Source organism: Dermacentor andersoni, chromosome 4, assembly GCF_023375885.2.
Source record: "Dermacentor andersoni chromosome 4, qqDerAnde1_hic_scaffold, whole genome shotgun sequence".
Lineage (NCBI taxonomy): Eukaryota > Metazoa > Arthropoda > Arachnida > Ixodida > Ixodidae > Dermacentor > Dermacentor andersoni.
The window spans coordinates 149315603-149333004 of NC_092817.1; the positions used below are offsets into that span (position 1 = coordinate 149315603).

A 17402-nucleotide genomic window follows, 5' to 3' on the forward strand; every position below is an offset into this window, starting at 1 on the left:
GAAAGCTAGCTAGCTGAAGTGCCATTTAAATTCAAAACGTTTGTGTGTAGGCCTAAGTAGCCAAATTCGTTTCAGATGGAGACATTCATTGAAGAGCATGTGTGTGAGACAAAGGTGTAATAGGTGTTGCATAACAGCCGGGTCTTTTAGGTCAGCTTTGCAGCACTTGATAGAATACACAAATGATGGTGAAGCATATCAAGAGTCGAAAGGGGCCACTGTAACGGAACCTAGCATGCGGTCCTTAAATATACACGCACGCACGCGGAGTCTCCGGTCAAAGTACAAACATTGAGACGGCTAATAGCTGTACTGGCAGCCATTCAGTCTCACATTTCTGTGAGCCAAGAAAAAGAGTGATTTCATCATTTTATTGTCGGTGGCCCCCCCTCCCCACCTTTGGTTGGCGAATTTTCTTTCGAGGTCCCAAAGTTGGGAGGTTTGATTAACATGGATATCGACAGGAAAGAGAGAAGAATGCAGCCCAATATGTCCCCTGGCTTATTTATAGCATTAACAGAAGTTTAAATTTGCACAGATATGAAAGCATACTGACTGACAAGTTAGCATTTCTTTTTTCACTTGGTTTTACATCGTAGGTCGACACCCCTGAGAAGGCTTCCTTGCAAGCTCGTGCAGCAAGACTTGCCTCTAAGCAGCAAAAGCAAAGAAAGGAGATGAAAAGTCTGCAGCAGTCAAGGTGGCATTTTCAAAAAGAGAATGCTAAACTGAAATCCGTTCTGAAAAGACAAAACACACAATATATTTTATTCAGAGAGCAGGTTTTTGTGCTTGATATTCTTGGTGCTGCAAATCAGTTGTTTTTGCAACAACGAATGGGTAAGCAGACAAGAGAACAAACACCAACAGACTGCTTGCTTAAGCAGAGATATTTTGCTCTTACTTTAAACTTTGCTCTGAACAGGCATACAGGTACATGAGGAAAGTGTTTGATGCATGTTTGCCACATCCTTGAACTTTAGGCAATTGGACAATAGCGGTAATAGAAAAGCAGGATTTTCCAAGGAGGGTGTAAGTGCGCTTAAGTTGCTCAAAGAATAGCAAGCGAGACCATCAAAATATGTGGAGCCTTCTAGTTGACAAGATGTCCATTAAACAGCACGTAGTGTGGCAAGAGGGACATTTTGAAAGCTATATGGACATGAGCAAAGGAGCCACAGGTGACTGCTTGCCACAGGCAAAAGCTGCCTTTGTAAGAATGGCTGTATGCATGAGCCACCGTAATTGTTCACTGAAGTCTGATCACATGACCTAAACTCGCCACTCTGATGTGTCTGTGTCTGCTCAATGTTTTTCAAACCAAGCATAACAAGTACAGCCGCATACAGGTTGCACAGTGTATTGCACATTTTAAAGGAGAGTCATGCAAGTCATACAAGTCATGCAACTACGTCATACCTGCCTTGTTGAGTAGGTGCGTGGATCACGTCTAGGGCTCACTGTCATCTGGTAGAGAAAAACTGCAAAACTCAAATATTAAACAGTACCGGGTGGCACAGTTCTTTCCTTCTTTCTAACCATGCTATGCATTTCATTCAGTGGAATTACACCAGAATGGGCTTTTGTGTGAACTGCACATTATATATCTTTTTACAGGTTTGTCAAATGGACAGTGTACAGGAAAATACACACAGATTACCACATATATCTGCTGGGCAAGGCAAACAGCTGAACATTGGCCTGACAGTGACTTGTTTTTGCCTTGAGAATGATTATGGGTGTGTTGACAAGTTTGGCCGGACTTGTCCTAGGAGCATTCTTAATTTTGATGATTAAAATGAATTTTTTGTGCCTCATAACCGAGAAAACTTACATAATAGTTTTATGAAAAACAATAATGTCTTCACAAAATAAAGTAGAAAAGAAAGCAGGAGTGCCCAGTCAGTCACAAGTGCTTTTTGCAAATTTTGCTGAACCTGCATTTTGTTAGCCCCTAAAGAAAGAAGTGCTGTCGCTAGAGTTTTAAGAATATTAACTCATTACCACATGAAGAATAATATAATCACAAAAAGGAAACATTGAAAAAGATTGACGAAAGTTCAGATTTTTGCTTCCACATGTACAAAGAAGATGCCTTAAAATTTTTCCAGCCTGTTGCGATAAGAGCCATCAAGTTTGAGGAAAATATATTTGCTCTTGTCGGAGCTGAAAATTCACAAGTGCTCCATGTTTAGCATGTTTGAATTAGTGCTATGTTAAATACCTTTTTTCAAAAAGAAAAGCTTTCCTTAATTTTACAAAATTACATGTATTGACATAATTACGCAATATGGAAAAACATGTTCCTATATTTGTTTGCTAGTGCATTTACAAAGCAAGTAGTGTGACTGAATAAATGCCACCACTGCTGTGACAGTGTTTGTAGGTGCTTGATGCAGGTTCTTTTCCTTTAAGACACCAGAACACTTCATGATGGCTCGACGATCGCCTAAACAGAAAATTTATGATTGAGAGCTTTTGGAACATTCCTGGGCAGGGGTCGCAAAACAGTGCATGGGTGCAGTGAGAGAAGAATGGTGGGGCATTGTCACGGGGTTTTAGAGGGCCTGCTCCTGATATCAAGCAATAAAGTGCATCTCTTGCATGTGGAGAGCATCCAAGAACAGTTTACTCTGTTGAATGCAGAGCTATCACTTTATGAATGAGAGAGAGTGTGCAGTGGAACTTGCGGCACCGAAGTGAAGTAAAAAGACACTAATGGAAATGAGATTTCATCCTCCCAGTGCCTGTTTAAAGACTTGGCCTTTCTCCACCAGAAGTTCATCTATTGGTTAGTGAAATAAATTTTTTTTCTTGCAGAACTAAGATTCTTTTCGTTGTCCTCAACACTAGGTGGTAAAATACACTTTTTGAAATCAAAATTAAAAATTGTCGCCATATGTGGCTGGCTTAAGTTATCTGAACACACCCTTATGCACGACATAAATAAGTCACACAGATAGACATCTTTAATGCTGTGCTGCAACAGTAAAATAGTAGCCTCAGATGAGACTACACCTTTTAATTGTTAATATCCTCTGAATACAGGTGCACTTTTCAGCAGCAATCTGAAAAGTAACGGGAGACAGAGACCAGGACTATGTGCGCCAGCATTGAACAGGTGCAGCGGGGTAAAAAAACGTGTTTTTGGAATAAGGCTTCTGCCTTGATGCCATACACTAGGCCATGCCATAGGTTTGGGCAAGAAGTGGTGCCTCTCTGCCCATTTCCTCCCGCGTCGAGATCCAGCAGGCAGCATGACAATGGCGTAATACACTCGTCTTCTGGTTTCCCTGTCACTCTCGCAATGCGTACTGCCCTTCCCCAGACTTTAGAGTTAAGGAAAGTATCTCTCTCTGCGGAAGAGACACTGGCTCCCTGACTTTGGCCATCACTGGATTCGATGAATACTTGCCACAACCTATGAGTGACCCATGCCCAACTATTGCAAACAAGGCAAGGCTATTTACTATGTTTTTAGAAAGTGAACCTTCTCTGTGCAAGTGCTACTTATTGCTCTCCAGAATAAATAATGTTGTAGCTGGCACCACTGGTTACCCAATTTGTCAAAACCCAACGTAGCTATGATTACCTGCAGTACGGGTTGCGGAGTACTAGGGAATGCGGGTGTGTGGCTAGACCAGGAGCTTGCCTTCAGCCCTCTGTTTCTTCAGCCCTGTTCAGAGATGGGTAACATTTTGTTTATTGACAGTGACGTACAGATTCAACTTCGAATTTGTTCATTTCGTAGTACTCACTGCTTGCCCTTCCTTCGTTTGTGTGCGAGTGGATGCATGTGCATGTTTTCCCTTCCTCTCTTCTTTTGATCTCTTGGTATATAAACATGCCAACTACTTGACTATTGCCAACAACTTGGCAATAGCATGCCAAGTCTGCTCAGCTAACTTCTCCACCTACCATTACAATTTCTTGCGAGTGCAGACATATACTGACATACTGGTTGATGTGTATGGTTTGCTTGTGATAAATTTTTAAAATTTTCACCTTTGTAATAGTCAGTAAGGCTCTGGAACAAGCTGCCCAATACAATGGTAGAGGATTTTAATGAAGCTGTAAGGGCTCTTGATTTTGCCAAAATGTGGTATGTTGCAAAACAGTGTGTTGAATATTTTATGACCTTTTCTTTTTGCTGAATTTTTTGTCACTTTCACTCATTAGTAATAATATTGGAATAGCCTGTTACAACACTTATACATATTAAGCCTCTTGTTTTCTTCCATTCTTTTGTTTTCAATACTATGTTATTTGCTCCACATTAGTTAAAGTGCACGTATGGGCAATTTCAGGAAAATAAACATGGAATTAAATACATTCTCAGAACATGCAAGTTTTGTGCACAGTGGGTGAGCTGTGGAGTGTGAATAGTGCAACATGCAGTGCATGTTAAGAGAAAATTACCCTAGGCTAGTGGTATGGCATAAAGCAGCACCAAGATTCTTAGGAATTCTGCGCACTGGAACCAAAATGCAAAATATACCTTTTCGTTCACTATTGTACCTAGTGCGCAATGAAAGACTATAATTAAAATGTACAGAGGAAATTTTTCACCTGATCACAGGACAGAAAACCAGTGATTCCCTTATTTCACAGAAAAAAAAGCATGATTTTCATCTCTTTATATAAAAAGTGGGGACAATCAAAACAATCCATGGCACATAATGCAAGATAGCTCCATCTCTTCTTCAATCATTTCAAAATTAAATTAGGGGACTTGAAATGCTGCAAATGCCCAGTGGAATGCTATAATGGGTAATTACGGATCTGAGGTTTAACATGCACCCAAAGCATGTTATTCAAGCATCTTTGCATTCCATCCCCTGCAGCTACCATGGCCATAATCGAAGCTGCAACCTCTTAGCCAGCAGGAACATTGGACATCCTCTAAGCCACTAGAACGGGTCCCGAAATGTATACCTTGACCTATGCCCATGAGCAAGAAGTATATGGACCAGGGATCGTGCAATAAACTCAATTTTCTCATTCGCCTGTAAATTGAACTTGAAATTTGAGAAGCTAATCCCACAGGTGAAAAATTTTTTTGGAACTAATATATTTATACACGTAGGTAAATACAAGGTTGCTAGAGACTGATACTAAGCTGGCAGAAAAATGTGTGTTGGAACTATTAAGCACATTCTAACATGTCTTGTTTCGCTCTCAGGCAATGCATGATGAGCATGTTGAAAATGCAATTAAGTATTTACATCTGAAGCTTCAAATCACCAGAAATCATCTGAGTTAGAGATATGAAACACATGGGAAAAAAAGAAACAAATTCTGCCCTACAATTCAGCCCACTGCAAATTGCTTCATGAAAAGATTGTGCAGTTGTGCCATAGCAACAATCTCGCCAAGTGGCATTAACAAATGGTTCAAACTAGGGGTGGAGGAGACTGAATGCCCGGTCACTTCCGGAAAGGCGCAGTATATATATTTATTTCTGTTTTGAAGATTCATGCAAAGGCTTAAAATGTTGAAGATTCCAGTTTTACGGGAAATTATGAGACATGATAGCCTCTTCATTGCATAGCAGTCAACACTATTGCACAGGATCATTCACAGTAGATGCTGCATCCAACATTAGCTTTAATGATAGAGTACATAGAACACAAACGGAGCCACTAGCACAACTATCTGAAAGTGCGGCACGTCAGCATGCTGCATCAGCACCCCACCTTTTCTTTCATTGGTGGCGGAGGGCTCTCCTGGATCAGGAGCAAATGATGTATGACGCATGCTTCCTCCTTTCACCTCCAGCCATGCTGAATCTGTGCTCCCATCCCCATGGCACACTTTCTCCTGTCCCATCAGGTGCCTCCTCAGTTCGCAACTGCATCGTCCTCCTCTCCAGTTTTTCCCCTTTCTTGCTGTACGCAAGGTGACAGATGGGTTTTCCTTCTCATGAGCGCTCTAATGCTAAGACATCACAAACAAAAAGAACAGGAAGCCATAATGTCTATGCAGCTGCCAAAATTAGAAGTAATATGTCGTACATTACATGGAAGGCAAACCATGTTGTACAAGATCCTGCTTTTGTGGAGCAAACACTGTTGGGCAAAGCTGGAAACAGCTGGCTGTGTGAACATAAAAATACAAGGTGCATGATAGAAGAGCATTTGATCTCAGTAATTTATGCAGTGATGGCAAGAGGACAACAAGAGAAATGATTCAGGTAGCCCAGATGGCGCAATAAGACAATGTATAAGTATGCCATCAATTGGTCTCACTATAAAAGAAATGTGAATATGACATCGGCCTTTAATAGGACAAAAAATCAGTGGTTCCATGTAGCATGACTTAGGGACAAAGTTGCTTCTGTACATTTTGGTTTTGGTGGTACACTGCACAGTAGTTATATAACTGTTCCTTCTGCGAATTATACATTAAATTAGAAAAAAAAATTCAATTGCGCTGTTTTTAGGTGCCAAAACCACGATGTGATTATGAGGCATGTTGTAGTGGGCAACTCTGGAAATTTGGAGCACCTGGGTTTCTTTAAGATACACCTAAATCTAAGTACACAGGTGTTTTCGCATTTTTCCCCCATTGAAATGTGGGTGCCGTGGCCAGGATTTGATCCCGCGACCTCGTGCTTAGGAGCCCAACACCATAGCCACTAAGCAACCATGGCGGGTAAATTCAGTTAGAAGTCAGGGTTATCAGTGCTGTTTGTTGCTTACATCTTTTGTTTTACGCTGTATGTACACTGGATTTATGACACGGTTTGTACTTCAAGAGGTTGTGAAACGGTTGTGTGACTGGCCCAAGTTTATTATTGCAAGAGTAAAGGTCCAACATGGTCATGGAGACAAACATAACTGCTCTCAGCACATATTATACGAGTTGTGAAAATAGAGTGCATCTTTATAAACTTGATTGAATACACAATAAAGAGAAAACTAATTGACATTTCATATTCTTTATTTCATGTAATATCCATTGACACTCAGTATTTTCATAATACAATGTACACTGACCCACAAAATATTATGGGGTGCGCGAGCACGTGGCAAAACGGCCCTCCTCCGCTTCTAGCGGGGCACCCCTGGTGTCGAGACTGACGCCTGCGCACATGCGCCCCTCCGAGACTGCAAGCGTGCATGTTTCCACGCTTACTCCTTGCACCAGCGATATGCGAATGTAGCCGCGAGGTGCCCCTCTTGTGATTGGCACTGTGGCGGCTTCGACGGGCAAAACTTTGTTTATACAATGGAAATTGAGAGTTCATTTTCTTCTCGCCGGTCTCCTTCTATAGGGGGCGTTTTCTGACATGCTCTTCTGTGGGAGAATGCCCCGTTCATAAAAAGAAACAACAAAGATTGGACACGAAATGGTGCAGCTCAGAAAAAAAAAATTACTTGGGTTCGCCACTGGGCCGTATGTGTTGGCGCTCGTGACTCGACAAAAAGCAGCCGCAGCAGCACGCACAAGCTCAGGCTTCACATAGTTTTGCGCCAATCGGAAGAGGGGCACCTCACGGCTACATTCGGATATCACCGGCGCACGAGGAGGAAGTGCAGAAACATGCACGCTTGCAGTCTCGGAGGGACGTGCATGCATGCAGGCTCGATACCATGGGTGGACAGCTAGAAGGGGAGAAGGGTCGTTTTGCCACACGCTCGTGCACCCTGTAATATTTTGTGGTTGAGTGTACATACCAGACATGTTGTCTGTAGTGTTTATTTCTGAAATATGATCTTTTGGGATGTATAATACATATAATAGGCATCTTAGCTTTGTTGTACATTAAGAGGAATTTATTTTATAAATACTATATAATTATCTGAAAAGATGAATGTTTCTTTAGGTTTCACACATTTCTTTTGCTACATTGTAAATGTATATCCTAATAGATTAGTGTTTCGTATGTTATACGCTTGCCGATAGGAGACTTACTGCTGCCATGCGAGGGCCTTCAGGCACATTAAAGCTGTATGTTGCAGCTTTTCGCCTGGAGGACACTCAACAAAGTTTGTTGGAAATAAAACCATTTCTGGTATGTTAAGTCGAAAATTCTATTTCAAGTCGCTGCCTTTAGACACTTCGTGCCAACCGCCATTTTGGCAAGGCTGTGTGATGTCGGGGAATAAGGCTGCTTCGATGGATTTCAACACCAGATAGCAGCCTTGCTTCACACACTCTGGCACCAAAAAGGGCAGCACAGGTGTCAGTGTTACTTTTGCTACAATTCCTTCACTTGTGCTATAAATAGCAGCAGCAAACTGCCGAGAGATGCCCATGCAAAAGCAAAACAATGCATGAGGGCCATAACATATTTCCCAGCTCCTGAAATCAGTTCCAGTGTTTGCAGTAGGCAAAAGCATGGCCTTCAAGATCAGATTACCAGTGGGAACACTTTCCGAGGGTGCCAATTCATTTCATCAAGACTCAGTGTTGCCACACTGCTTTTGATACAATTGTGAGAAAAAAAAAATTTAAGTGAACATTTTCTAACACATTGAATGCAGTCAAATTTTCTTTCTGTTATGCTTTCCTTTTATTTGAAAGCAAAAAAAAATCTAAGAAAACAAGACGCAAAACAGAAAGAAAAATACCTCAGTATAGGGCGAGCATCATTACACAGTGTGTGAAACCAGATGTGCACGCCTGTGAGGGTGATGATTGGCCAAGTGTGTGCACTATACATTCAGTGATGCTACAGGCACGCGCTCTGCTGTTTGCGTTTCATTTGACGCTGATAGTACATCCACACAATGTAGCCACAGGGACAAGTGAGCAGTGAAGTGAAGCTTTTTGAGATTATGTTTAGCTGGATCATGAAAATAAAATGTATTAATTTATCATATGCCATGGAAGATACAAGCACACGTACACAAATTACTGTGCATGACAGGAGTGGCTGCGAAGATGTATAAGGCCTCACACAAAGGCTGGACAGCAGACAAGGGACGATGATATTTAACTAATTTCACCAGGAAAAATGACTTCGAAGTTTGTGCATTAAGTACAAAGAAAATCCGAAGACACCTAAGCACTTCTTACGAGTTGTGAATACTTTAATGTCCAACTGAACGTCACTGCCGAGTTATGAACTCCTCGCGGGCAAGCGGGCACGTTAAGACGCTTGGCACATATTGATTTAGCCTTACCGAGGCGCAGTTAGAACGCACACAAGAGCTTGAGCAGACAAGGAACACAGGCTTGTGAGAGGGAAGGTGATGTGTTGTCGTAGCAATGCACTCTCCCCTCGCCAAGTAGCGCGGCAGCAGATGTTCCCCTTCGCTCGCTTTCCTCTGCTTAGACACGAGCCAGCAAGTGCAAGCTAAAGTCATGAGCGCGCCTCGTGTGCTCACATGGCGTCACAGTCAATGGCAAATTAGGCACCGTTTTGCTGCTACAGAAGCGTGTAAGAGCACAACAGTTTTTAAGCATTGCTTCATGCTAAGGTCCAAGTCATAAGTTCGGTACTGTCACACAACAGCCACATTAATGAGATGAACAATGGGGGTAAAATGCGAAATTAAGCTGCAAAATCATGAAGCAAAAGCCTTTGAAGCTGTGAAGTTCTTTCGGAACTTGGAAGGTGTGGACATTTGGACATGCAGAGGATGCAGTCTTTGGAAAAACTTGCCAAGTTAATTAGTCGTTTTTACCAAAGCAATATTTCATCACAAAGCAAATAGCTATAATTTCAGTATGCTCCAAGATTGAAGGCCCTATGATGAAAATTTCTATTGCATTTCTAGCAAGTTAATGGAGCAACCAAAGGTAAGAGACATTTGATGCTAGTATTCAATAAATTTCAGTTATTAGAAAGCACTCGTCCTGTGCCCTTCTGTGTGTCTTCCGTTGCTTCCGCACTGATTAGTAAGTATGACGCTAGTGACTGCAATAGAATACGTGAAGGCCGAGAAAATAGCAATGGCAATGAAGAGCTATTGCTTGAACAAAAAAAAAAAAAAAAGCATAGGTGTAGTGCCAAAGCAGAAAGGAAACGAAAAGTATGTGCAAAGCCATGCATGACAAGAGAAAGCAGTAGGCAAGGAGATGTGGTGAGCAGGGGAGGGGGGGTATTCTGTAAGAGCCCACCTAGTGGACTCCATTTCGGCCGCTACTGATTGGCTAGGGCTGCTGGTCTCCTCCTCTCTCACACAGCTGCATCCAATCAGCAGTGGCCGAAATGGGCAGTACACTAGGTGTACTCTAACAGAATACCCCCCCAGGAGAAAATGATGAGATGGATTCTTGCCTTGTGAAGTGCAGCAACTGTTTTTTTTTTCTGTTCAGAGCGAACGTGAGCAAGACTGGAGATATAATGGTGATATGAGGCTTTGATGTGGAGGTAAGCTGTGGTCTAGGATGAAGCACAATTTCGGTTTCCAGCTGTGGATGAATTTCCAGGAGACCCTGCATATACAAGTTTTCTTTAGCAATTAATAATTCACGTATCTGGCGAAGGAAATCATTACAGTGAACATGCGGCATAAGCAATAGTCAGGCACATATAGCAAAATACAGTGCCACTGTAGAGGAAAGGCGACAGGGAAGAGCAACAAAAAGTGATCAAGTATGTGCAGGGAGAAGGGTACAGAAAAAGTACAAGGCATCACACAAAGGAGATCAGTTTGACAGTGACGACAAGAGCAGTACTTATGAGCACAACTTTCGGAAGAAAGTAAGTAGCAAATTAATTGGGTCATCAGTTGCCAAAGAGCAAGTATTTTCTGTCACAAATGCTACTGACGCCAAGCGTCATGTCCTGGCGCTGTTAAGGAAGTGAAGGCGCAGTTGTGGCAAGGGATAGCAGCAGCAGGTGTGTCATAATAATGGCAGTACCAGGCAGTACTGGGCTACAGTGAGCCAACTGTACCAGCCTGTGCTTCTGGAAATCTGTCACCTATGTCGAGTTGAAATGTACTAATAAAGTGGGTGTACGTCGGAAAGACTTTCTCGCCCGTGCGGCGCTCGTGCCGAGTCGGTGATTGCGGATTATTGATTTAATGAGCAATCTTTCGTCTCATTAAAGATGTTTTGTGCCTCTTCCCGGGGGAGAATTAGGGGCCATAGTGTAGACCAGGCATGCCTTCCTGGAGCAGTACATTCGCTCGTGCAAGGCTTTTTGTATGCTGCTCTCCGTGACTTTTAAATGGCATTTTTTGAATGGTCCCCTTCGATATAAATAAAGGTTCTTCAGCAAAACCATGTGCAATAAATCTGTAAGCGGGAGCCGCAGAGCTAGCGAAACGGAAGCAAAGCAAGCACGTCCGACGTACATTTATACAGAGCGTTATTAAAAGCTCAGGTGCTCTCGTGAGGGCTCCGTTTGCCGGTGACGTATGCCATCTTGTTGCAGTGCTGGTAAAAATCCATTATATCGTCGGGACGAAAAAAGCACCCCGCCACTTCTATAACACCAGTCGGAACACTGCGGCCGCCATCACCTTTTAGAGTGGTCTACGGCCATAAATTGCATAACGACTTCCGCTTTTCCCAGCAACAGGGTGCTAAATCTGTTTCAACATGCAGACATGCATGTTCACGCGAATCTCTTGAAGGGTGCAGTATGCACCGATAACTAACATACGATGGACACGGCGTAATGCTTTGGCATTAAAGTTATCCGATTGGTCCTCGATATCACAGGTTCACTGATCCCGTCGCACGTTCCGTATGTTAACGTTGCGACATAAAGCGCAACAAACCCACCAGCAACATCCAAGGAGACGCAGGAGGAAAACTTGCGGACGACACACGGCTTCGTCAAGAAAGACATTTGAAGCATGGCCAGCCGACACACGGCAAAATGCGCGCCTAGGGACAAACGCATACAAAACAAGCAAATCAACTTCTCCTCCGTGGTACCTAGGCAAAGGGGGAAATTCAAGGCGCAAACGCCCCCAGATTTTCCCTCTCGCACCCGACAAACGACTGGCGATTCCTCAAATGACCGTCTCGTTGGCGCCTGCCTTTTGCACTGTGCTTTCAACAGATCGATCGCTGCTCGCGCTTATTGTGAGCGTCGCTTAGCGCGGAAATGCTGTGCCTCGGGCGTACCGTGTATGTAAGCGCGGCGAGGCTCGCTCCGTGGCCGTCCGAGTGCCCACGTCTCCAGGCGGCAAGTGATTTGGCTCACATACTGCGTGAGCAAAAACATAGGCACGTGGCTTTTGAAGGAGATGACCGGCGACTTGCTTAATCTGTAGGGCCACGTCATCGCCGACTGGACGAACTACGCTCCTAAGGTCGTGCGGGACAGGCTGCTGGCGCGACCCCCACTCGGTGGCCCCGGGAAGATTGTGCAAATTGATGAATGCCTCCGCGGCAAGCGAAAGTACAATTGAAGCCGCCTGATGACGGGCGACAACGTTCCGCCGAGCCGCCAAAATTACGGCGGCATTGCAGATCGTGAACCATAAGTATACGGCATGATCTTCGTGACCACCGGGGAGCTCCGACTTTTCAAGGTTGACTGACGAGACTCGGCGACGCTAGGCTCCATTATTGCAGCCAATGTTCAACCGGGGACGGACCACCATCCACAGTGATGAATGAGTCGCACTGCATCCCACACTTAGTGGATGCTCACAGAGCGAGCCTCAATCTGCAATGGGAAACAGCAAACGACAGCGTGAACTTTATGGGCCCGATCACGGGTGTTCACACGCAAAAATAGAAAATTATTGGCAGAAAGTGAAGCGCCACCTCCTCTCCGCCGGCTACAGGGTAACTGCACCGCTGCTGGAATCTCACCTCTCATGGTTGTGGTGGCAGTCAATCAATGGCCACACGTGCTGCAAAAATTCTCATTTCTGCGTTAGAAACCACCGCTGGGCGCTACCCTGTATGAAGACTTTTCTGCGCTTGTTAGAAGCCATCGTTCGGTGCTGATGATTACAAATGCTTTCAACTTCGGTCTCTTGACCACTATTATAAAAATTACCAAGCTAATTACGCTGCTTCCAATTTTCTACATTGTAGGGGACGTGCAAGTTAAAGTTGTGTACGCATGTCGTATTTTATCTGTGCGGTGATACATTTTCATATTTCCTCACAGTGCCGATGGAAGTCCGTGGTCACCAACAGAGACTACAAGGATTTGTAGCAGACATTTTGTCGGGAATTGCAAAAGTAACTGCAGCCAACACCCATCGTATGTGCCGACCATTTTTCCGGCGGCGTACAAGACGCAGACACCTGACCCAGAAGTGGCGCAGAGGTATGATGGCCAGTGGAGCGCAAAATGCAGTGCGCGTTTTAAAGCATTTTGCTTAAACTAATGATTCTCGCTTCCGTGCTCTGCGAGATTGTGTTCCGTGTGTGTCCTTGATAGTTAAGTATGGCACAAAATATAAAGGAATTTGTGCAGGACTAACTTCAGCTCGCATAGTTGCTGGATTTCTGCGAGTGCGATCGTTCAAACAGTATCAAGACAGTCCACGCTGCTACTTTTTCATACTAGAAGACAGCATAATCCAATTTCTGCCTCGGTGCACGAGAAAAACAAAGCCCAAAAAATCTGGGCCGTGCAGTAGTTAGCCAGGAATTTTCCTCAAGGATAAAATGCTCGGTTTGCCCCCCCCCCCCCCCCCCATTCCCTCTCCTGGCTACTCCCCTCTGACCATGTCACTGTGGTGAACTTTGTGGTGTTAGATATGCTAAAGGTTGATTACCATAAATTTACTAAAAGAACACCACATATCAACCTTGCAATGAACAGCTTGATGTAGCCGGTGCCACACTCTCTTATTTACCTTAGATGGAAACGGCATTCTGTAAGGGCAGCCAGATCACTGCAAAATCCTGTGGAGCAGGCTGTGCCTCAAAGTACCCCTCAAGTTTACCCACAAATGCAAGATCAAGATTCCTCTGCTTGCCTGGACGTCTACGACACACTTGCAAGTGATGCGAAATCACCAGAGATGCCTCTCACACCTATCAGTGATGACCCTCAGCCTTCGGCAGGACGCTATGAAACCCAACAAGCTCAACCACTTACACAGGCTGATGCTGTAAGCATGTGCTTTTGACATATCGACCTCGTTTTTGTGTTTACCTGTGAAGTCAGGCTGTCTACATTGAGCATTGCGTTAAATACTTGACAGCCTGTTTTATTTTTGCACACACCGCAGGCATGCCAAACAGAACCAGAACCCGGAGGAAATCTGGTTATCCTCCTGTCAGCGACAAATGGGTCTGAAGCATCAACTCAAGTTTCTCACATTGAACAATGTGACAAGGTACAGTTATCACTACACATTTGCTGGATTCATCTTATACTTACTGTTGTCTTGAGTTTCATCAAAATGGTTGTAGCAGTAATTTATAGGCAGACTTCAGAAGAACGCATTGAAGTATGCGTTCCTCGTAACAAAAATATTTAAATAACTGTCATAATGGGTAAAAGCTGCCATTTTGGTGCATGCCGTGGCAGTAGACTTCATAGCTAATGCAGCACATACTGCAATGCCTTCATATGGTATGTGACATCACCATGCATATTGCATTAACTTGCTTGTATTTGTACAAAATGTGGTGATAGGCATAATTTGTCACCACTACTACAAAGTTCTCTCCCTCGTCATGCAGCCACCACTAGTGACTTTATTGAAGCACAGTTGTACATATAAATATTTTATCACATGACATATCATTATCAATGCACCAACATTAATGCGTGGGCCTGCCACACTGATCAATGATGTGGGCCTTTATATGTGATCTCCTAAGCCCATGAACAGTGGCCACTTATAAGCAACTTTATTTTCATAAAATTATAATTCCAACTATACATTTATTAAAGATAGCCTGAAAGTGCACAGTGCAGCTTACTGCATGAATTGTTTGCTAAAGGGCAGCCTAATCGTATTTGTGCCGATCGTGAAAAGACAAGAGAGCAGCGGCAAGTACATGTGAAGTACTGCCTGTAAGCTAACTTGTCGCTAAAGCCCACTGGTAAAAGCATCCATCTGGGGAACAGGGACAGAAGGGCTGCACAACTGAATGCCGAATTCTGCTTCTCCCCCAGAAGGGTCCTTCTCCACTTCTCTTTCCCAATAAAGATAGGCAGTTGGCAGCAAGGGGATGGAGAGAAATAAATTAATTAGCACAACTTTCTTTCAAGACATGCTTGCCGCTGCAATTTTGTCGCTGACTATGGCTTTCTCTGTAGTGCCGTATTTATTGTATTTATGTGCATTATCCGGCGCTTGATTTTTACTGTCCATTTGCTTGCTACGTCATTTAAAAAACGGTAGTACGCATAAGTAAGTATGAAGTGGAGGCTGCATGCTTTGTAAGTCTACACTTGCTTGCAATACTGTAAATGTAAAGTTCATGTATATTTACAAGAAATTTAATGTAAACAGTTTACTAAGTTGGGTATGATAGCATGACTGGTAATATTTACATTGACTAGCAGCTATTAGACATTTCTTACTTTCTGAGCGTGATCTGTTTCAGAATAGCTATGTCACTCTATGGAGAGTTGGGAAAGGCTACATTGTCCTTAATATAGTCACAAATTTGTAAAAAAATTGATTATTAAGGCTGTATTTCAAATGTTTTCTGTTGCTTTTGTAGGTCACTGGGACTGATGGAAGCTGGGAGAGTAAATTTGAACTTACGCAAAATGAGATTGCTTTGCAAGATATATGTGGCGCCACCATACAGGTCTTTTAGTCTTTTGCTCAATATTCTGCCAGAGCCTAGCTACCGAAGCACAGATATGACCCGCGAAGACAAGATTGTCTCTTTTTATCCAAGCCTAAGCTTAGGGTAAGCTTCAATGCTATGGCTGCAATTTTCGGAGTGGCTGAATCAACTGGATCAAGTGTATTAAAAAAAACGCTCAACATACTTAGCGCAGCCTTGAAAGAGTGGGTATTTGTGCCACCACGGGCTATCATCAAGCAGTGCATGCCACAGCCATTCAAAGAAAATTATCCAGACTGCACATTTATTATTGACTGTACAGAAGTTCAAGCTGAAACGCCATCAAATCCCAACTGCCAGCACGTACTCTACTCCAATTACAAGGGAGGTTATACTTTGAAGGTCCTTGTCGGTATAATTCCAAATGGAATGATAGCCTTCATGTCAGGGGTATATGGTGGGCGGCAGACCGATTCCTTTATTGCCCAAGACTCTGGTTTTCTTAATTTTGTACAAGAAGGGGATATTACCTTGAGCAATAAAGGGTTTCCACGCATCTGGACAGATGTTAAGGACAAATGCCGAGTTATTTTGATGCTTCCCTTCAATTCTGGAGTTGGTCAACTGTCTCCAGGAGATATGGATGCAACATATAAAATTGTATCTGTGCGTATCCATGTTGAGCGGGTTATTCGCGGACTGAAAATATGCCGGATCCTGCGGAACACAGTGCTCTTAACTTTGGTGCTGCACATGGACAAAGTGTTCTCGGTATGTGCTGCTTTGGTCAATATGCAGCCACCATTAATTAGAAAGAAAGGATGAGTGCATTGTTTGTAATGCTTTGTGAGTGAGTTTTGCATGGAAATTTTGTGTGTGAATATAATTCCTAAAGGAAATTTACCAATGTGTAAATCAAGATTGCCAATGTTATTTGTCTTGCACACAGGCTAAGAGTACAAAGTTACAAATGTGGCATCATGATGGACCAGCACATTTGTTTCTGCACAGCCAAAAGAGAACTTTATTGAAAGATCATGTAGTTTATTCGTTCGTAAAGGTGTCTTTAGTTGGGCACTAATTGCACAGCATGATTGAGTTAGCTTATGGTGCACTGCAATATTACTTTGTGTCTGCTGTATGCACAATGATTTTGTTTGCAATGGCTTGCGATTTCAATAAATATTTCATTTATCAGTGCAGTCATCCTCTAACTGTTGCCAGATATTGTGCCTCAAACCCTGAGGTAGACATTAAACAAACTAGCCAGCTTGTCATCTGCTATCTCTAACATTCTTGCATATCACATTAAGTGTTTCTTGATGTATTGTTTTTCAGGTATGTATCAGCAAGCTTTCAGAATAGACAAACAATGGGAGTATTTGGTTTAGGCATTTAATTTCAGTCATATGAAATACCAAAAGTTTATAAAATGCTGTAACCTGAAGAATTCCAAGTATGGTCCATTCTTGCAATGCCAACTGTGTGTGGTAATACAATTTTTAAGAAAAAAACAAATGTTTGTGACTTGTCTAAAAAAATAACCTCTTTGCCACGTGCAGGTAGCAAATGCAAATTGGCATCATTAACATTTTTGTACTAAAAATGCATGCAAGGTTGGTATGTTGCCCTGCATCATGAGTTCATGACATCTTCTCATCTTTATCGATTTAACATAGTTGAAATCAAACATGTAAAGGTAATTTCATACTTTATTAAGACTAGATTCAGCAACATTAAAACATTACATACAAAAGTAACTGCAACTT

General features: G+C 42.9%; 2 long non-coding RNA genes across 7 annotated transcripts in view; both read left to right on the forward strand.

The window, feature by feature from the left end:
• LOC129386490 (uncharacterized) overlaps nt 1-778 on the forward strand; it is a 49249-nt gene extending 48471 nt beyond the window's left edge. For all 3 annotated transcript variants that reach the window (XR_011893925.1, XR_011893924.1, XR_008613862.2), the window contains one exon: nt 600-778. This is a non-coding gene — a long non-coding RNA (uncharacterized lncRNA). The remainder of the gene's footprint in view (nt 1-599) is intronic.
• The window catches only part of LOC126537906 (uncharacterized), a 66156-nt gene extending 49321 nt beyond the window's left edge, over nt 1-16835 (forward strand). For 2 of the 4 annotated variants that reach the window (XR_011893929.1, XR_008613860.2), the window contains exons 2-5: nt 13037-13198; nt 13739-13991; nt 14112-14219; nt 15562-16835. This is a non-coding gene — a long non-coding RNA (uncharacterized lncRNA). Of the gene's footprint in view, nt 1-11946; nt 13199-13738; nt 13992-14111; nt 14220-15561 lie in introns of those variants that run through there. The other 2 variants (XR_008613858.2, XR_011893928.1) reach the window with 2 other exon arrangements.
• Nucleotides 16836-17402: the final 567 nt, after the last annotated feature.